A 22380-nucleotide genomic window follows, 5' to 3' on the forward strand; every position below is an offset into this window, starting at 1 on the left:
TCCAAATAGTGGACATTGAAGCTTCATTCAACATACTTCTGGGAAGGCCTTGGATTCACACTTCCAAAGCAGTAACATCCACCCTTCATCAAAAGATCAAGATCCCACTAAATGGCAAAGTAGTGACGATCACTTCGTCACCCATCAAGGCAATAATCGAAAAACAGTCGAACAATCAAGTCCTTGCAGATCCCGTATACGAACTTGGAGGCTTCCAAAGTGTAAACGTCATAGAAAGTGAATTGGCACCCTTATACTATGATCCCTACTCCAATTTGGTGGTCAACCACATGCTCAAAACCCAGGGATACTTCCCTGGAATGCCTTTGAACCCTACCCGAAGAAACACCTTCGCACCATACAAGGAAGGCAACTCAAAGAGGATACCACTTGGACTTGGGTACAAACCCACTAAAGAAGAGGTTCTCGAAATGCTTGCCCAAGTCCAAAATCGCAAGCATGTAGGAGTCCAAATGAGACCCTATCTCCCTACTTTAAATGGGTACTTTGTTCAAGAAGGAAGTCTAGAACTCTTTCACGGATTTCCCGAGCCTTGGCATTATCTCGAGAGGAAGCTAGCCGGGATCGAGATCTTTCACGATTGCTACTTTATCCCTCCAGAAACGGTTCCTACCGTCAAAACTCGTCAAGCACCTTGCTTGGACGAACAGGCCGTTAGCCTATTGTTTGGAGAAGATCGATTTTTCAGGGCCGCGCAGGATGAGATCATTACCATGATACTTCAAGACGATCGCTTCGACCCCACCGCGTTAATCACAGAAACCAACGCAAGACAGGAGAAAGGATGGAGAAAATCAATCAAGTGGACCAACAATCAAGGAAGACTCTTCAAGCTCACCACTAGAGAAGGAGAGATGTTCAAAGGAGAACCAGAAGACGATGAGTTCGAGTCGGAGTCGGAGTCAGAGTCAGAGTCTAGAGAAGTCATTAGAGAGTCTCCTCCTGTCGTCATCCCCGCTCCCTTTGTTTCTCCTAGCTTAGCCTCGAGTAGTCACAGTAGTTCGGGAAATGCCCCAACCACTGTCCCTTTGCCGCCACTGACCATGGATCAGTTGGCTTCTTTGTTTCAACTCTACTCAAATTTTAATATGAATAAATCAGGTTCTGCTTACTCTTTGTGTTATCTTGAGTGCAATTCTGTTTACGATGATACTGAGGATGACCAAGACCCAGACTCGATCGAAATACCTCCCTACATAGCCAAAGAAATACTACAGGAAGGGGAAGGGGGACCAGTGATAAAAGACACCGAACCCATCAATGTAGGAACCGAACTAGAACCCCAAGAACTTAGGATAGGGACCACCTTGAGCTCTACCGAAAGGGCCGATTTCATAGATCTCCTAAATGAATTCAAAGACGTTTTCGCTTGGTCCTACAAAGACATGCCAGGGATCGACAGGGATATCGCTGAACATAGAATTCCGATTAAGCCAGGTTTCAAACCTGTGAAACAGAAGCTTCGACGAATGAGAACAGAATGGGCTCTCAAGATTAAAGAAGAAGTTGACAAACAATTCAAAGCCGGGTTCATCAAACTTTCCGAGTATTCTGACTGGGTAGCCAACATAGTACATGTACCCAAAAAGGATGGGAGAATCCGTGTTTGTGTTGACTTTAGGGACTTAAACAAAACAAGTCCAAAAGATGACTTCCCTCTACCTCACATCGACATATTGGTGGACAATACTGCTGACCACGCGTTACTATCCTTCATGGATGGATATGCAGGTTATAATCAAATCAAAATGGCCATGGAAGATATGCATAAGACCGCCTTTGTCACCCAATGAGGAACCTATTGTTATACGGTCATGCCGTTTGGATTGATCAACGCCGGAGCTACATATCAACGCACCGCAACTACACTCTTACATGACATGATGCACAAAGAAGTTGAGGTATACGTAGATGACATGATTGTCAAATCCAAGGAAAGAGAGGGGCATATTGCGAACCTTCGCAAGTTCTTCGCAAGGCTACGAAAGTACAACATGAGGCTCAATCCTCAGAAATGCACATTCGGGGTAACATCTGGCAAACTCCTGGGATACGTCGTTAGTCAAAGAGGTATAGAAATAGATCCTTCCAAAATCAAAGCTCTGATCGAAATGCCACAACCTCAAACAGAAAAAGAAGTCAGATGATTCTTGGGAAAGGTGCAGTATATAAGTCGATTCATATCGAAACTTACAATGATTTGTGAGCCTATCTTCAAGAAACTCAAGAAAACAGACCACGCCATGTGGGACGACGATTGTCAGAAGGCGTTTGACCGAATCAAAGAGATATTGGCTAAACCACCAGTGCTCATGCCACCACAACGAGATCAACCTCTTGGTTTATATCTCACAGTAACCGAAACGGCCATGGGTGCCATGTTGGCTCAAACAGTAGGAAGCGAAGAAAGAGCTATCTACTACCTTAGTAAGAAGTTCCTGGAGTACGAGTGCAAATATTCACAACTCGAAAAGACATGCCTCGCTCTTGTGTGGGCAACGAAGAAGCTACGCCATTACATGCTTAGCTACTCCGTCAAAATATACTCCAAAATGGATCCAGTCAAATACCTCTTCGAGAAACCCGTCCTCAACGGACGCCTAGCAAGATGGACCCTGATGCTCTCAGAATTCGACCTCAAATACGTGCCACTGAAAGTTATTAAAGGGCGTGCCGTCGCCGAGTTCTTCGTAGAAAATCCCATCAATGACGCACAAACGATAGACACTTGGTCATTTCCAGATGAGGATATACTCCAAACTGATGTAGATTCCTGGGACCTTTACTTTGATGGAGCATCAAACTTGAGAGGATTTGGAATAGGAGTGTTGCTCATTTATCCTGAAGGCGAGCATACACCAATTGCTGTCAAACTCGACTTCGAGGTGACAAACAACGCTGCAGAATACGAAGCTTGTCTCATTGGACTACAAGCGGCAGTGAGCTTAGGCATTAAAAACCTCCGAGTACATAGAGATTCATCACTGATCATCAACCAAGTTACAGGATCTTGGAAAATTCGAAGCGAAAGCCTCGCACCTTATCAAGCTAGAATAGACCAAGTGGCTCAATTCTTTGATCACGTAACCTACCTACACCTACCTCGGGAAGAAAATCAATTTGCAGACGCTCTTGCGAAACTTGCATCTTTGATTAACATGCCGGATCACACGGTGGAAATGCCTTTGTGCATCGAACGATGATCAGAGCCAGCTTATGTCCACCAAATCACCGATGAAGAAGTGATTGCGCAGGAGCCCTGGTTCCAAGCAATCCTGAATTTCAAGCTCAATGGTATCTATCCACTCGATATGGACAAGAGGGAACAACGTGCTATACGCCTGCTCGCTTCCCAATACGTTCTCATGCAAGGAGAGTTATACAAAAGAACACCTCTTGGTGTAATCCTACGTTGCCTTGATCATTCACAGGCGCAAAAGGTGATGGAAGAAGTCCACGACGGAGAATGTGGTCCCCACATGAGTGGGCCCATGATGGCAAAGAAAATCAAACGTTTGGGGTATTATTGGACCACAATGGAATCCGATTGCATCAAATATGTAAGACATTGCCACAATTGCCAAATCTTCGGGAATGTACAACATGTCCCTCCTTCATTGCTCTATACAATGACGTCTCCCTGGCCATTTTCTGCTTGGGGAATTGACATAATCGGGAAGATAACCCGGCCGGAACAGGAGGTCCTTTGTTTCATCCTAGTAGCAATTGACTATTTCACCAAATGGGTAGAAGCGGCTTCCTACACTAGTCTTACAGCTAAAAATGTGGCAAAGTTCATATAAAACAACATCATCTGTCGATATGGTTGCCCACATGAGATCATTAGCGATAACGGATCACATTTCCAAGCTGAGACCGAGCAATTGCTAGCCAAATACAAGATTAAGCATCACCACTCTTCGCCCTATAGACCACAGACTAACGGCGCGGTAGAGGCGGCAAACAAGAATGTTGTCATGATTCTCAAGAAAATGATTGACAACTATAGAGATTGGCCAAGCAAGATACCCTTTGCTTTGTGGGGGTATCGTACATCTGTTAGGACGCCCACCGGGGCTACTCCTTTCTATTTGACCTACGGCATGGAAGCTGTACAACCAGTCGAGCTAGAGATACCATCCTTGCGTATTTTACTAGAAAGTCAAATCCCGGAAGCCGATTGGAAGAGGGATAGATATGAAGAACTCATCCTCCTGGATGAACGTAGGTTACGCGCCTTGCATAATGTCCAAACATATCAAGCACGTATCAAACGAGCTTTCAACAAAAGGGTTAGGCCAAGAAACATCAAAGAAGGAGACTTAGTGCTCAAATCGGTTAGAGCTCTTCTACCTGTTGACCCACGGGGAAAATTCAAACCTAATTGGGCCGGACCATTTCTAGTCAAATCCATACTCCCAGGGGGTGCGGTTAGAATCACAGACCTAGATGGGAATGAGTTTTCGAACCCAACAAACCTTGACCAGCTAAAACGATACTATGCCTAGAATAGAAACAAAAACGCGCCTCGCGTAACCCCACGTGTCGCTCTTGTGGCACTAAATAAACGGCCCCTGGCCAAGCTGAAATAAGCTAATGTCACTGTGCTCTTACATTTTGACAAATTTGTCATCCTCGTATCATCAAATAAACTAAATTTGCACCTTCGGAGTAAGCAAAAAGCTCATGCTTATTTTCTAAGTTCATTACAAGCTCTTGCTTAGAACAATTATTCTCTTACATTTACTCGAACTACGCGCAAGGGTTTGATTTCATTTTTTTTAAAGTGAATACGTAGGCAATCCTTCACAGGATTCAACCCGTTATATCTAAAATGTAAATAGAAGGACATTTGCATTGCATTTGGAATTCGACAAGAATAATAAATAGAAAATCACGACGGTTTCATAACCATTTAATCTTTTTTATTTCATCTATTTTCTAATAATAATAGTACGCTACATAATAAAAAATAGAATAGGCTAGGATTCTAAAAACCCCACCTTTTTATTACAACAATAATAATAATAATCAAATAATAAATAAAGACTCGGGCTATTCCTCCATCTTCCCCTTGCCCTTGTCATTCTTGTCATATTTCTTGTCACGACCTCGAGCCGGACGCTCTTGCGCCACTTCGGACCTAATCACCAACGGTCTTTCTCGAGGCCTAGACTTTCCATTCTTGCTAATCACCATTTCTGCGACAGGAGTAGTCTTTGGTTTCTTCGAAGGATGAACGACTTGAAACCCGACTTCTTCTTCTCCTTCCGTCAGATGCTTCTCTTTCTCTTTCTCTACCTCGCGCACCTTGTAGTCAACGGGCTCGCGCTTCCTCAATCTCTCGCGCTCTTCCGGAGTAGTGGCCTTTCTCCATCGCAGATAAGAATCCGACACCCACAAGGCATTAGCGGAGAAATTCAAGAACCACATGTTTCTTTGGGCCCATTTAATGGCCCACTCTCTTCGGCTCTCCCTAGTAAGCGCCATAGCAGTCTGCGGGACGGTATCAAGCTTCGGGATCGTCTATTTCAGCCCAACTTGTCTCATTAGCCTTTCCGGGAAGATGCACACCATAAACTCCAATCCAGGAATGCGCACGGACCTAGTGGGATCCAAAGAAGACACTCCAGTGACGGATTTGAGGTGCCACCACGGTACGACCCACCTAATCAACGGGCCATCATCGCTCTTCAGTTTGTTCTTCCAGTAATCACAGACCCGAGTGAAGTCCACCATGTACAACCTCGTCCTCATCGCAATCGAGCGGGCATGATAGGAAAGCACATGAACTGGGGGCTCGATCAATCGGAGCCGTTCCATAAGCCAAACCTACCAAAAGCGGGTATTAGACAAAAAAAAAAAAAACAAACGAAACAAAAAAAAACGAAAACGAAAAAAAAAAAACGAAAAAAAAAAAGAAGAAGAAGAAAAAAAAATTGTCTTTTACCTGCAGAATGACGGGGCTTCCCAAATACGGTAGATCACGGTTGGATTTCCTATTATCCAAGCCCAAAAGAATCTCTCCTAAGCATAAGCAAGTTGGGCTCCTGCGCAGCTCCATTTGCTCAACAAGGCCCAGAAGACGGGGATCACCTCTCAAGTCTTCATCAACATGCCCTTGGAAGACATACACATGCAACAAGCAAAAGCCAAATGCCCTCCACCTAGCAACATGAGAAACGGTGGGGTCGGCCCTGTTGATGAATCGATTTATGAAATCCAGCATCCGCACGCCCTTCGAGGTCACTAAACGGTCCACCTCAAGTCTAGTCAACCCAAGCAAGTCTCTAAATTTGCTCTTGTACCCTTGCAAAGTGGAAGGAATGGCAGGCAAGTGTTCGGGATCCCACCCACCAATAGCGGCAATTTCTTCAGGAAATGGGCAAATATCACCTCCAGGGAACGCAAAAACATGGTAATTCGGGTCCCAATAGTCAAGACAAGCATCCAAGAACGGTTTAACAACCTTGATAAGTTTTAAACTCAACAAAGACCCAAAATTATAAGCACCCATATCATGTTTCTCCATGTTCGAAAATTCGTTGGTCCATTCCTTCAAACGAATCTCTAAAGTATTCATGATGAAAAGATTATTTTGAGAATTTTATGTAAATAGACGAAGAAGAGACGGAAGATTTGTGTGAATAAAAGCTTCATCGACGTTTCTATTTATACTAATTTCTGTTTCCAAAAATCCGTCAGAGCGGAACACCTTGGGAACAGGCGCAGCACCTGCTGCGCCTCTTCAAAGAGACGCAGCTCATGCTGCGCCTCTTCCTCAGCTTCACTTCTGTGATTGTCCACGTTGGATCTTTCTTAATTCCGTGACGAATAATTTCCTATTCCTACGGGTTATTATTTTGGTAAATACGTGAAGATTACCAAAGAACTGATTTGAGATAACTCCCTTTGATCATAGACCAAAGAGGTGTAACTAATTTTGTAAAAACTTCCTTATCATTATTGAGTCATTCGTTTTGCGCTAATTAAGGCCATATGTATATACAAATGTATGTTTTGCGTGATTTCTATGTAAATTTCGGCAGCATGACGGCGTAAACCGTCATCTACCAAACCTGTTCAAAACTAACCTGCATATACAAGCAACACAACCCAGCAGCAAAGGCACTCAGGCCGTCGTATATACACCAAACAAAGGAAATGTACAACAAACTGGGGGCTCTCGCCCCAAACAAAGTCCAAAAATGTCCAAAATCAATGTCCAAATGTGCAAGTCTACAAAAGCTACACAAGACTACTGCTGGTCGCCCTCCAGCTCTGCAACTCTTGCCGCAAGAGCAGCAATCTCGGCGTCCCGAACCTCGAGCTCCCTCAACAAGCGAGCTGTCTCCTCCCGAGACTGGGTCAACTCTCGCTCCAGCTCGCGGTCACCCTGTAAACAACAACAAAATTGGCTCATGTCAATCGTTTCAAGCAAAGTTGGAAAATCAAAAATAAAAAATGGAATAGGCATAAGGTTCATACCTGACGACCTCGACCGCCGACAAGTGCCTCGACGGCAGTAGCTCGCAGCCGGTTGGCTACCCTCCACAACGCCACAAACCGAGACGGCGCAACCTGCATTTCCAAAAAGAAATTCTCAACAATTAAACAAACTCAATCAAATGTGTTTCTACACAGAAGTTATGAAAAGTTAGAGGATTTACCCTCCAAATCAGACGCTGCCAGTCGTCCAGGCCAACATCCGTCACAGCTACGTCAAAGTCACGCAGCTCAGAGATCGTCGTCCTCCCGGTCGCGTCAGTGTACTCGAGGGTCTCGGGGTACTCTGGAGGCTTGATGCCCGCCGCCTCGACCTCCTGCAAAGTCAAATATTTCTCATTAATTGATAATCCTTCATCATAATTCTCAAAATAAAGTCAAGAGGAAGAGTAAAAGATGCTCACCACTACCGGCCAGTACGCCAACCTCCCGTAGAGGAACGCCGAGTAGTCCTCGCCAGGAAGAAGGAAGGCGTCACCACTGGCACCAGCCAAGTCCGCCTCCCTCTCTGCCTCGGAAGGATCCCTGAACATCGTCCTGGGAGGATCGACGGGAACCGTCAACACGTCCCGAGAGCACTGACGAGCCAAGCGCTCGCCCAAGTACCACACAGGACCCATCGACGTCCTCAACAACAGTCGGCTCGAGCTCCTGGGTCGAAGGACCTCAGCCACGAAAGGAGGCGCTCCAGCGTACTCCGCCCAAGGTCTGGGCACCCACTGTGACAAGATAAACGAAGATCATTCCTATGATCAATTAAAAGACAATATAAGAAGCAAATGAATATAGGTAAGATACTTACGCTGTTCAGCTGAAGAGCGTTCACATCCCGCCGATAGACGCCGTGAGAAGAACGCTTGCTCTTCGTCCTGCACATCACCCAATCCCTCACCACGGGATAAGCCTTCTCCAGCGGCTCCGTCCTCTTGGGCGCGAGGCCCGGGAAGTAGGAGTACACCCACGCCTGCGAAGCAATATAGTTAATGACGATCTTTCGTAATTTGATAAGGAAAGGAATTGATTTCGGTCTAAAGGAAGGTTCATACCTCCAGCAGTAGTCCAGGTCTGACAGCACCGGGAGAAGTCCCCTTATCCATCAACTCCGGACGAACCATGGCCCTCATGAAGCGGATGAGGACCGCAAAACCAGCAGTGACCTAGTCCCAACGCCCTAGGGAGCTCAGGTCAGAAAGGAAGGGAAGAAGCTTCGTCAACAGCCTCTCGCCCTTGTCTCCGAGGTAAATCGAAGACAGATACCACCAGAGCCACAAACGAGCCCTCTGCTCAGCTGTACAGGGGGGAGGAGCCGTCTCCCTTCCGTCAATCGTCACCAGCGCCGGGATCTTTCCCGCAAAGTAGTCTCGAACGTAGGAGATGGGCACCAAACCCAAGATTGATGGACAGCCTTCGGCGACAAGTTCCGGCCGATCAATCTCCTCGCCTCGGCCGAGTCCACCTCATGGCGATCTCCGCCACTCCACCTCCTCGGTCCCGCACGGCGGACGAGAAATCATGCCGTAGTCCTCCAGAGTGACTCCCACCTCACCGAAAGGCATGTGAAACGTGGAAGTCGTATCCCAGAATCGGTCCAAGAAAGCGCGGACCAGGCTAAGGTTAGCCCGCAGCTTCCTCTTCGCGATATCCCTCCAGGCCTGCACCAAAAGACCGAACGCTCCACGCTCGATCATGGCCCGCTCCTCTGCCGACAGCCGCTCGTAGTGCTCCATCGTTGTCGTGTAACCCGAGAACGACCTGATGTTCCCGGCCTCCTATTGTGATTTGAAACAAAAGCAATCTTTAGTTTTGAATGAAATTTGAAAGGGATGTGAACAAATGAATGAAAGAGGATGAGTAATGAGTAGTGAATTCCTATTTACCAAGCTCTTCACCGTCCTGTAGGACAGGTGACCCTCTGCAACCCACAGCAGGTGCCTGCTCTCCCAAGTCTCAGCCCACGCAGGAGCTCCTCTCAGCTGACGACCTCCTCGCCCAACGTTGGCCCGTCTCGGGGCCTCCTCCTCCTCGACAGCCTCCTCCTCGTGGACCTCGTCCCCAGCAGCCATCACCGTGGCGGTGAAGGCCTGCTCTAGCCTCCTCGACAGTAGCAACGTCTATCTCCATGGGAGCCCTCCCAGAAGTAGAAGCTACATCACCTGCAACATTGAAACAAATTTAGGCCGCGTCACGTGACGACAAGCCTTGGTTAAGGGATTTTCGAGCCTTCGAAGCCCTGAAATCGCTCTTTTCTCGCCACATTCTCACCAACCCGATCACTCATGTGGTAATTTGGGTCAAGTCAAGCCTAATTTGAAGCCTAGTTTCGGGTTCAAGTCGAAATTTCGGCAGCATTTCGTTATAACGGCGATTATGCCCTAGAAAAGTGTCCTGAAAAAGTCGTCACAAATCAAAATTCTGAGATGGTAGAAAGTTTACCCATCATTCAAGGATCCCAAATATCAAGTTTCATCGCAAATGGGCAATCCTAAGGCTATTTTCGAAGCAATTTACGGTTTAGCTGTGAAACCGTCTCAAATTCATTCAAAGGCTCAAAACTCAACGAAAATTCAAGACAAATACATGGTTATGTGCCTTATATTACCAATTATCCATTTCTAATGTCAATTTGACAAGGCAAATGCATTTGGGGGAAAAGCCCCAAATTTTCGATCAATTGGGTCATAAACCCTAATTTTTTCGACTCAAAATTCGACAAATATAGACGACTAATGCAAGAATGAGACACATACCTCGATTAGTCATGATTAATGCAAGCTTTTGGATCAAACCTCGGCGGAGATGATTGATTTTTGAGAGAGAAATTGGAGGATTTGTATTTCGAGCAAATGAACATAAGCCTCTGATTATCGCGTTTTTACGCAGAAAAAAACACTTTGGGGAATAGACGCAGCAGGCGCTGCGCCTCTTCCAAGAGACGCAGCTCTTGCTGCGCCTCTTCTTTGTGTTCCCTCCATACGGATTTTCAAAAATTAGTTATGAATTCGTTATTTGTGGGCCCATCTTTGGTGCGCCTCTTCCCTGATGCTATTTTATCCTTTTGGTCCGTTTGATGATTTTCTTTCATTCCGGCCCGCATTTCCAAGCCAGCAGCAGGCTGTTGCATATTATTTATTTCTTCCAAGACCTTTTGCTAGTCACAACAAGCATTTATTCCTTCACAGAATTCGACACGCCTTCATTATGTTTCCCGACGAGAGTAAGCGGATACACTTTCCCTCTCATGACGTGAAGAATAATTCCCAATCATGTCTCCAGCGAGAGTAAGCGGACGTACTGTCCCTCTCAAGACATGAAGATTAACATCTACCTAAGCAGGTTTCTCCTCAGCAGTTCCCGCCTGTGTCCTGCTACTCGCAATAATTTCTCGAAGACTACCCAAGCAGCCATCTTTCAGCAGTTCCCGCCTGTGTCCTGCTACTCACCTTACTTAGTCCTGATGCCTGATCTTCGCTCCATAGCTCCCATGTACCTCCGGAAGCATTTCGAGAAAGAAGTCTCAGGTATGGTCTCTTCTTATGGCTCGCGAGCCTCCTTACGTAGTCTAATGGACTTTAAACGACCCTCCCCGATAGTCGACAGACTCTAAAATGTTCCCGACGACAGGTCCTTGGTTCAGACCCCTTGAGCCGCCTCGCGTCGCCATAGTCGTCAGGTTGTAATCTTCGATTGACCTGATGGCTATACTTTGACTTTCGCCTTGTCCAAGCCTCAGTCAAAGTGGGGGCTCTGTAGATACCTCATTTCTGCACCTCTCTCAAACCACCCGGTGATGATTGGGCCGCATGTTTGGTACACGGAACGATTTGTGACAGTTCGTAAGATTATCGTCAAGTGATTGCTCAAATATTAATGTCTACCTCTTAGTTGTCATCTACGTGCCGATACGGTCGTTTTGTGATAATTAGAGTACATTTGGAGTCCGGGCCTAAAACCGTCTCCATTTTCTGATAACCGTTAAATCCCGAGTCAGAATGTTCTGGAATGCTCCGGATATTTCTATTCCATATTTCACAATCTTTATCTTTTGGTAAACAATTTCCCGTAATATTCACATAAGATATTAAGGAAAACCGAATTATTCCGTCCTAACATAACTTAAACACGTAAATCTTTCTTCCGCAGGAGGAAACCACTTGGAAACAGACGCGCGCAGAGTCTTTGCGCCTCTTCCAAGAGACGCGATGGGCTACGCTGCGCCTCTTCCCAGGTCCTTTTCTGCGTAGTTTTCGTATCTTTTTTCATATCTTTCCGAGATTCACTTCCAAAGAGTCTCCGAAACCCTAATTCCTCCACGTGATTAGTATAAATAGGAGCCTTCGTTCCTCATATTTCTCACGCGAGTGTCCGCCCTTCTCTTCTCCCTTTGCATTCTAGACCTTCGTTCTTACTTTTTGGCGTCTACGTGCTTGAACATTCGACCACGTAAGCTCGGATCCTTCTGAGTACCAGCCTCGTTTGCATGACCGACCAATTTGACCAACTCCACATCAATCAACTTAATTAATCTAATCGTTTTCCTCTTACGAGGGCACTTTCTTTGCATTCGCGTCGAGCATCACTAATCGATATCTTAGTCCTTCTCGTTTCGTCAACATGTAAGTCTGAGGGTGTATAATCTCTCTTTTATTTATTGTAATTTTCATTATTGTAATTTATAACACGACCACACACAATAATATAACCTTCGGTGAAGCTAAATGATGATACTAAACACCCACAATAAGGATTAATATAATAGCATCCAAAGACATGACGTTTCAACCAAGTTTCAATTCGAAAAGTTCATATAATAGTGACACTCGATCGAGTTGGTCAGGCACTCGATCGAGCTGGCCTTACTCGATCGAGCTCATCAGCTAATCGATCGAGTAAGCCGAGATCAGAATACTTCTTCCAAGGTCACACCTGCAGCTGCTTGATCGAGTGAGGGGCACTCGATCGAGTTGCCACAGGTCGAAAAATCCCCTAAAAGTCAATCATAAGCCAGACAAGCATATAAACACGAGTCGGGACACTCTCCCGACCCTAAAATCCTGCATAACAAGTCCAAAGATACTCAAAATACAGCCTTATGGCCAACATACAAACCAAAGATAAAATAAAGTACCAACCGAAAACAATTATCATCCACTACAAACCATGAAACAAAAGAAGAAGAAAAGGAGTATCATCACTCCCCATGCTGCTCATCCATGACCTCATCACCACCACCACCAGATGTTCCCGCCCTTGCTGCACCATGACCTATCACCCCACCAACACCAGCATCTGTACCCATACGCCAAGGGGCCAAGCAACCGTAGGGATAGGACTGGGGCTCTCCCCAAGTAGATCGCTCCACGCCAAAAGAGTGGAAGACTCCTTTGTCGTCCCCAACACCTCTCCACCAAACCGGTGAGCTCCCGTGGTCCCAATGCTCTGTACATATGCCATCTCATGGAGGTTCTGGAGTGTCAAGGTAGAAGACACCATCTCCGTGAGGTCGCTCACTCTCATCTCAGGACTATAGAAGGAAGGGTAACCAGGAAACTGGTATTGTGGCGGCACTGGCTGCTCCGGCTGCGCTGGTTGAGTCTCAGCCACCCTCTCCCTCACTCGGCGTGGTCCCCTCCCCACTCTAGGCTGGGCATCCTCAGGTCTCACATTCTCCCCCTTCCTCAGCTCAGGCATCACCTCTAAGATATATGGGTCTATGAGGTAGAGCTGTCTCGGTGGGACCTCCTCCACCTCCTCGTCAGAATCGGCAGCTATCACTGCCGGTGGTAAGGGCTCAGTCGCGGGTAGGTGCTCAGGAGCTGGTATCCGCATCCAACTCATACCCCACACTCTCCATGCTAAACTACCATCCCCCAAGGTTCTCAACCATTTCTGGTCGAGGAAATACTCTCGATCCAAGGTAGGCACCGTAGGAGTCATCGGGGTATAGGCCGAGGAGGCCTCAAAGGTAGTCAACCTCTCTGCCAAACGAGTGGCAGTGGCGCCACAACTCAGAAATCGGGTGTCGGACGAGGCCATAAGGGCTAAAGTAGCACACACAAAGGCAGGGGCACTAAAGGTGACTGGCTGGGACCGGGTGGGGTTAAGATAAGACACTAGCAGCATCAACTCATGTGAGTTTAGCTTACTCACATCCTTCCTCTCACAGAGCAAACATGTCAACGCACGGAGGAAAATATTCAAAGTGACATGTTGAATATCGTTGATCAACATGTTACTCGAAGTAGAAGCTGGTTTCCGGTGAAGCAAGGCATGAGGCTACTAACCCCACACTCAGACGGAATATCCCTGAGAGCTCCCTTGGCGGGTTTAGCCAAGCCAAGGTGTGTTGCAAACTGTAGATACCTCATTTCTACACCTCTCGCAAACCACCCGGTGATGATTGGGCCGCATGTTTGGTACACGGAACGATTTGTGACAGTTCGTAAGATTATCGTCAAGTGATTGCTCAAATATTAATGTCTACCTCTTAGTTGTCATCTACGTGACGATACGGTCGTTTTGACAGTAATTAGAGTACATTTGGAGTCCGGGCCTAAAACCGTCTCCATTTTCTGATAACCGTTAAATCCCGAGTCAGAATGTTCTGGAATGCTCCGGATATTTCTATTCCATATTTCACAATCTTTATCTTTTGGTAAACAATTTCCCGTAATATTCACATAAGATATTAAGGAAAACCGAATTATTCCGTCCTACCATAACTTAAACATGGAAATCTTTCTTCCGCAGGAGGAAACCACTTGGGAACAGACGCAGCAGGTGCTGCGCCTCTTCCAAGAGACGCAGTGGCTGCTGCGCCTCTTCCCAGGTCCTTTTCTGCGTAGTTTTCGTATCTTTTTTCATATTTTTCCGAGATTCACTTCCAAAGAGTCTCCGAAACCCTAATTCCTCCACGTGATTAGTATAAATAGGAGCCTTCGTTCCTCATATTTCTCACGCGAGTGTCCGCCCTTCTCTTCTCTCTTTGCATTCTAGACCTTCGTTCTTACTTTTTGGCGTCTACGTGCTTGAACATTCGACCACGTAAGCTCGGATCCTTCTGAGTACCAGCCTCGTTTGCATGACCGACCAATTTGACTAACTCCACATCAACCAACTTAATTAATCTAATCGTTTTCCTCTTACGAGGGCACTTTCTTTGCATTCGCGTCGAGCATCACTAATCGATATCTTAGTCCTTCTCGTTTCGTCAACATGTAAGTCTGAGGGTGTATAATCTCTCTTTTATTTATTGTAATTTTCATTATTGTAATTTATAATTATTGTATTTCTTTTATTGCTTGAATGTTTTCACATGTAATTGAGCATTAAATCCTACTTCGACCCAATTGTATGCTAAATTAATTGTCTACCGACTTAGCCTAATTTTCACATGTTAGGATTAAAACTTGGATGTTGCATTGCATGCATATAGCCGACGATATATCAAATACGAATAACTTCCCTAATCATTAGTAGAGGCCGCTATCGAGGCGGGCGGGATTAGGTGTTCAATCAAAAGAGCTTCCTAATACGTACCCTCACCCCTTACTCCAGATCTCCGTGAGCACCCGTGTTCATTGGCATCCACGAGAGTCATTCTAGACATAGAATGCTAAGGGTAACGATTGCTTAGTGTTCATGTCTCTACTTTGTGTCTTGACATGACACGAGGTATTCGAACGGTTCCAATTTCCCATAAAAATTGGTGGCGACTCCATACAAAAATGCAAACGCTTGTTCCTCTTCTCTCCCAAGCGCCCCCGTGGGCCCCCGCTGTCCACACAAACATATCCATTGTCAATAGAAAACTTGTGTTCATAAGGCGGAACTCCACAGTTTGTTCCACCGCATCGTACTTAAAGGAACTCATAAACTCAAGGGTAAGAAAATCATACGAATTTTTCCTGAGACGGTACAACCCAGTCATCCCCAAAGTCTCGAAGATGTGCCTAACATCGGTCTTAATCCCCAAGTCAGTCAAGAGTGTCGTGTCTATACAACGGGTAGGTCTCATCTTTCGTCTCTACAAGGCCACAAAATTACCCCTTTGTGTGAAGTCCACAAAGATTACAGACGGGTACTCGAGTACTGTCGGGACCGTAGGTCCACTCCCCTCTCCTACCTCGGGTTCAGAAGCCCTCCCCCTCTTGCTCTGTCGGGTTCCCATGGTTGGTCTCGGCATCTGTTTTCAACACATGACTTGAAACCATGTAAAACAATCATGTATGATCATGGAAAAGAGATACTAAGTACACACTTTCACCAGCAGTCCAAAAATTATAAGTATAAGCTGAAAGAGTTAGTGTGCCCATATGTCCGGAATATTGTATAACCGATTAATTCTATGTGGCTACAGTGTTCTGCTAGGAGCCGCTTGTAGTCTGAGTCCTAAATGAGTTAGGATTTGGGTAGTATTAATCGGTCCTACAGGGTCACACACTAGATGAGTTTTGGGCAATTATAATTAATATAGATTAGTTATTATAAAGGTAGTAAGAATAATAAAAGATTATTCTATTAGACTTTCCATATCCTAGATAGTCTAGGATTCTCCTTAAATTTCAAGTGAGAAAGAAGAAAGAAAATTGCCCTTAAATTTGTACTAGCATACATACTCATATTGTGTGGATACCGGTAGAGGCGTAACACTTAGGGCGTTATTGTGAGACGGTCTCACAGATTATATTACTATTCAAGGATCTGCGATTTGGGTTTTATTATACTTCTTATTATTAGCATATTATTGGAATTCTTCAGCATCCAAGTAAGTTTGCTAATCACCCCTTTTATTCAATCTTAATACTTAACATGCATGAGGTATTGGGAATACTGTAATTCAAATCTTTTGAGAATCGCTACAGAACCCTTCAGTGGTATCAGAGCGAACATGTATTGTTAAGTATTAGATTAAAAGGTTGCGCCTTTAGATATAATTGTTGTATCTATGTTTTTGTTCTAGAGCTACAAGATTAGGGCTTTTAAATTGAATTAGTTCAATTAATGCAATTGTTGTATGTTGTTAAACATTAAATATAGGATTGTATCATAATAGATGTTGACTTGTATCGTAATATTTGATATTATGATGTATTCCTTTAATTCGATTAAAAGAACCCTAATTTAATTGATTTTAACAAAGCCCTAATTTGTTGTTAGATGCCTATTTTAAGAGTGTCTTAAAATTTCCAATTTGATTGGATCTAATTAGATTAGATATGTAATAAACCCTAATTTGATTAGGTGATTAAATTATTTAATCAGTTTTTAATTTTGATTAAAGAAAAAAATTATTTCATCGAAACACTATTCACGCACGGTATCATTCACGATCATCGTTCGCGGAATGTTACTGTTCATCAGTTTCGAGTGTCGGATTTTGATGTTACAATAGTGTTTTTCGAGTGTAAATGGTATTCTAAACAGGACTGCATAGCAGGGTGGCGTTTTTAAGCCAAATTCTGACGTCTTGATAGACTTTCAGGTCGTTTTTGATTAAAAATTATGATTTTGATTTTTCATAATTTGATTTTGGGTTTTAATCAATTTCATTGATTGATTGTTACAATGTTGTATTGATTTATGTTTATATCTTTATTTATTGTATATATACCCTGAATGATACGATTATCTACCCATGTTATTATGTTTTTGCATAAGATGTTTAAAAACAAACAATTACGAATTGTTGACGATTATGAATCGTTTTTGGGTTCTTAACTTGACTTGTTCTAATTTACAAATGTTTGTATATTATTGTTTACATATGATGTTTAAATATTAATTGAAACCTGATGTGTTGATTAGAACGGCTAGGTTCCCTTATACCCTTTTCCTAAGAGAACTAGCGCCATGTTTAGGACCCGTGTCATGTATGACTCGATATTCCCTTAATTAAAATATTAAGTAATGCCCTTCCAAATTAATGACTGTAAAATACTTATATCGTTGGAAGTATTGTTTGCCAAAGTAGAGTACTCCTTCTATATAAGTTGAATAGGTGGGTAACAGTTACCCACACGTGAGATTTGGTTCACTTAACAAGCTCATCAAAACAGTTTTGGACTTTGGGGGCAAATAGTCACGTCACATAAAATGTTACCTGACGACTAGGAGTCTCATTTGGTGCGATTGACATATGATGTCTACCTTGATATGTGTAATTTGGGCGATGAGCCAAAACTCACTCAAGTTATATATGATTGGGGATTCTAGGATACTATGCACATATGAGGGTTGTGTGTGTAGTAAATCTTAAAATTGTTTAATAATGTCGTACAAATTGTGTGTCTTAAATTGGTTGAGATAATAACAGTGTATTAATATATCGATTTAGTTTTGTATATGTTGATAGTTGTAATTTATCATTGTTGTCATGTTTTTCAAGTGAGTTTGAATCGTTCAAATTCATAGTTTGGTTTCTTTGAGAATTGTTCTCAATTAGGCAAAATGAAGTTTGTCTTCAAAAGAAATTTTATCAAATCATACTTAATGCTAATGTATAGTTTAGACTATATACCGAAAGTCATAAAGATGACTATTTGTACCATATGTGTCAATTGTTTAAAATAATGGAATTGTTCCCGCTTAGTGAGAAAAATATGTGGAATGATCCACTTAGTCCACTTGTCATTGTTATGACATAATTATATTGATAATTTGGATTAATTGGATATCCTTCTTATCAAAGGTTGATGATTGAAATTATTTCAGTTCCACCTTAAGTTATATTCAATTCATTGTGAATGATGCATATAACTTAAGCGAATTTCTCACTTAGTGACAATTGAGTTTCATATCAAGAAGAATCAAAAACTAATGTTCTTTGAGTTCATCAGTAAAGAGATTTTGAAATATGAGTTTAGACACTGGTAATGGTAGAATGGACAATCGTTGTCAAGTCCAAGAAGATCAATGTCTAAACATGTATGGAAATCATTTAGTGATTAACGTCATTATTGTAATAACAGATAGCATTGGAAAGATAGCTTTTAGAAATGTCTTGAAGATCTGCGAAAACTATTGAAGTATGACTTCTAAATGAAGTATGTATGTTATAGAAGTAAAAGCTACTACGAATATTCTACTATAAGGTATAAGATACCAAAGATGGTATTTACATTATGAATGTAATGCCATGTGGAGTAGGATAATGGTAAAGAATGAAATAGATCTACGTATATAATGAGGAAATGCATTATGCGTAGAAGTTATTCATTTGAATGTTGTATTGTTCAAAAGTAGATTTATTTGAATAATAGTTATTCTTACATTTGTCGTTAGAAAAATGTTAATTCTTTCATGTTTGGACATAAACTGAATTAATATTTTATAAAGAATAATTGTTGTTCTCTTTCTTGTTAAGACAATTTTAGTTTTGTTCAATCTCATCTATGACATGAAATACAAAAGGGTTCAAGTCTTATGACTCGAGTTTTACGCGCTTACAACATTGTCTTATGAGCCAATAAATAAGAAACATTCAAAGAAGTTCCATGATGATGGAACTCTAAGCCTTGTTGATTTGGATCAACTACGGCAAATGGATTTTGTTTAAATGGTGGAAAAACTGTAACGTGCCTCTAACTTATTAAGATGGCAACCGACAAGTTTGGTCACACATATTCAGATATGTGTGGATTAATTAAGTGATGTTGTTAAGGAATGAGATTCTAATACTTCTTCATAATTACTATTTTCAGTAATTATGCATATGTTCATACGATGAATATTAGTCTGACCTTTTAAAAGGTTTATGTAACGCCCCGTAATTTCGGACCGTTAATATATTTCGAAAATAATTTATTAATCAAATAAAATTTGATATTTAAGTATTTAAAGTAAAAATAATTCAAAGAAATATAATTTTATTATATTTTGAAGAAAAGTATTTATTTTGATAGTTTCGAGATGTTTAAAAACAGTTTAAACCGTGTAAAACTTTTTATTTCGAAATAAGGGCGTATCGGGGGGAAAATGACAATTCTTTTGAACATTGGGTAAACGAATTTGGAAATGGGTCATATGAATATTCAATTTTCTTGTAATCTCGTGTTTAAAAACTTTAGTCTTGTCGGAATTTGCATTTGACTTACGGTTTTAATTATTATCGAAACGAGTCAAAACCGACTCGAAAAATCCCGACTCAAACCCGCTCTTTCCTTTCTTTCTCTCCTTTCCCGCGGACCACACCCCCTTCCCCTTCATTTTTTCTGATTTTCTTTGTCTTCATCCTCTAACTTTCCCAAAAAACAAAACAAAACACCATTTTACCCAAATTCAAGCTAATTTGGTCATAACTTTCTCATTTCTTATCGGTTTTTCGCATAATTTATATTTTCGGAATCCCCTCGTCGAGATCTACAACCTGGTATAATTTAATTTCAGTTTTTTTGAAGTTGTTTTAAGACGAATTTTCGGAAATTTCGGTGTTCATGCTTATTTATTGTGTTTTTATTGTTTATTTAGGTGAAGAATTGGAAGACGAGTTTGGGGACTCGTATATTGTCGAGGATAGCGGCTATTTGTTATTAGGGTTTGGTTTTTAAGGTGCTAATTGCTCTTTTTCTAGCTTAAGGTAACATATTTCGAGTTACTCGACGAAAGATCGTCACATGCTTTGTTGTTTTTGGATGTTTTGTGATTTTTGGTTTGAGTAGAAATTTTCACATGTTAAAGTTTGATGCATGCATGCTTAATTTATGCCTTTTGTTAGTTTAAGTTAACAAAGTTGAATTGGGAACGATTAATTAGTGTTCAGACGATGTTATAATGAACAAAAATAGAAAAAAGAGAGGTGTAGGGGGCGGCAGCAGCCCGGCAGGCCCACGGCTGGCCCATGGCTGGCCCGGGTCGATCCGTTGCTTGTTTCGCGGTTTTCCATGCATTGTTCGTCATTTTAGGTTCATTAATGAGATAATTAGAATAAGTAATGTATGGGTAAACTTTTGAATTAAATCAAATTATTAGTAAAAATTATGTTAAAGGTAAAAATTATATTTATTTTGGTAGTTGCACATGTTAGTATAGGTTAGAAAATGAAATTGTAAAGATTAGGCTCAAAATGAATTATATAGCGATAATTGTAATGTTTTGTTGATTGTGCCGAAAACTGAGCCTTAGTCCCTTTGACTGATGCAATGTCAGTTAATTGAGTGATTGGTCAGCCGCAATTTAACCGTGCACTGTCGCCGCAGGTGGGGTTGCGGGTAAAAATTCGGTTGAATGAATTAGATAATCGGCCTTTTTCTTGTTTTAGGCCATTTATTATATCTCTGTTTCACATGTGTAGTTAGTTGAATTTAAGTAGCTTCTTATATTGTAGAAACGGCCCTAGATTCCCTGAAGCCTTTAACATGGTTAATATTGTTAGAATTGGAAATTAGTATTGAATACTTATTGAGGACACTTTGTTGGATTATCTCTTTGAATAGACATTTATATAGCCTTTCACATGATAGAATGTTAGCATTTAGGTTGGTAAGTTGGACTTTTTGTCCTCTTATGGTTAAGTGGGTGTCTTACTTGGCTTGTGTGGTGTGGGCTAAAGTATTCAAGTGGGACTAGTGGGACTAGGTCCTAGGTGAGTATTTCGGCCTTCATCATAGATAGGTCTTTATAGTCTTTGACGAGTATATGTTCCTTTGCTTGATAGCCTTTGTGTTCCGACTAGTGGATTTATATCCAAGTTGGGGCATGACCTCGTTACTTATTTTGATAGTAAGTGGTCAGCTTAAGTACTAGCCAACCCTTTGGTGGACTCCTTAGGGTACTCACTTTGTTTTAGAAAAATTGTGGGTCTTGGGTGCGGTGGTGTGTATCCGCATGTCTAGGTCTCTGCAGATTTTAGGCTAGGGTTGTGTTGTGTCTTGGCCATGTTTTATTAATATTAAACCGAGCCAAGATACCGGTTCGATTACCTTCCCTACCTCGTGGCATAGACTCGAGTTACAAAGTGACTATTGACCGTACTAAGAACTTATGCCTGTCTTTAATATATTGCCCTTTCTTGTATGGTGATTTTATGATGAACGTAATAGGTGAGATGTAAGCGATTCTGATTGATAAAGTTTGGATTCTTGTTTGTTATATGTTTCACATGATAGTTTATTTTGGTCAGTTAGGGGGTCATAGGTTAGAATACTTGATAATTAGATTAAATATCATGTTGTTTACATGTTTTACTACATGTTACATTAATTATGACGATTCGTGGCTGGGAGGACTCGAAGTTACTCCCCACTGAATTGTGGCTTTCGTGTTTGTATAAAATGCGATTGACAGGTTGTTGATGCTTTGTTGGGGTCACAGACGAGCTAGTGAGCATAAGGAACCTTGGACCTAGTTTGGTTATTCTTATAGTAAACCTTTTAACTTTTGGTTTTGTATATAATTTGAAGGGACATATGTCTCCCTTTTCTATTTTGGGTTGTATCATTATGTATTTTCTTATCTTTAGCGGTGTTAAGTAAATTAGATTGTTAGCAATTGCAGGTTTTGGCACCCGCCTATTGGGAATGTTGGAAATGTTGTGATTGGTTTAGAAAAATTTTTGAAATTACAGGTTTTTTATATAGTTGGACCAATTACAAACATATCCTACCAGTTTTTCTGTAGAATTTAAGTAATTAGATAACGCTAAATTTAAGGGTGTCACAGTTGGTATCAGAGCCTATTGCTCCCGACGCACGTTTATGCACCCCACCTAAAATCACTTGACCTTTAAATAATAAACTTGAGAGATGGGTAGGATGGGTAGAGTTAGGATTTTATGTGGTAGTCTGTTTGTGATTGCTAATTGTTAGGTTTGTTGATTGTTAGTTATTAATTTTGGTGCCGTTAAAGATTGGTTATGCC

The 22380-nt window shown here is 42.1% G+C and overlaps 1 long non-coding RNA gene across 1 annotated transcript; it reads left to right on the forward strand.

The window, feature by feature from the left end:
* Nucleotides 1-20052: 20052 nt before the first annotated feature.
* LOC141602716 (uncharacterized) lies at nucleotides 20053-21975 on the forward strand. Its single transcript, XR_012524633.1, has 2 exons — nucleotides 20053-20101; nucleotides 21808-21975. It is a non-coding gene; the product is annotated as an uncharacterized LOC141602716 (long non-coding RNA).
* Nucleotides 21976-22380: the final 405 nt, after the last annotated feature.

The sequence above is a fragment of the Silene latifolia genome, chromosome 9 (genome assembly GCF_048544455.1).
Source record: "Silene latifolia isolate original U9 population chromosome 9, ASM4854445v1, whole genome shotgun sequence".
NCBI classification, from domain to species: domain Eukaryota; kingdom Viridiplantae; phylum Streptophyta; class Magnoliopsida; order Caryophyllales; family Caryophyllaceae; genus Silene; species Silene latifolia.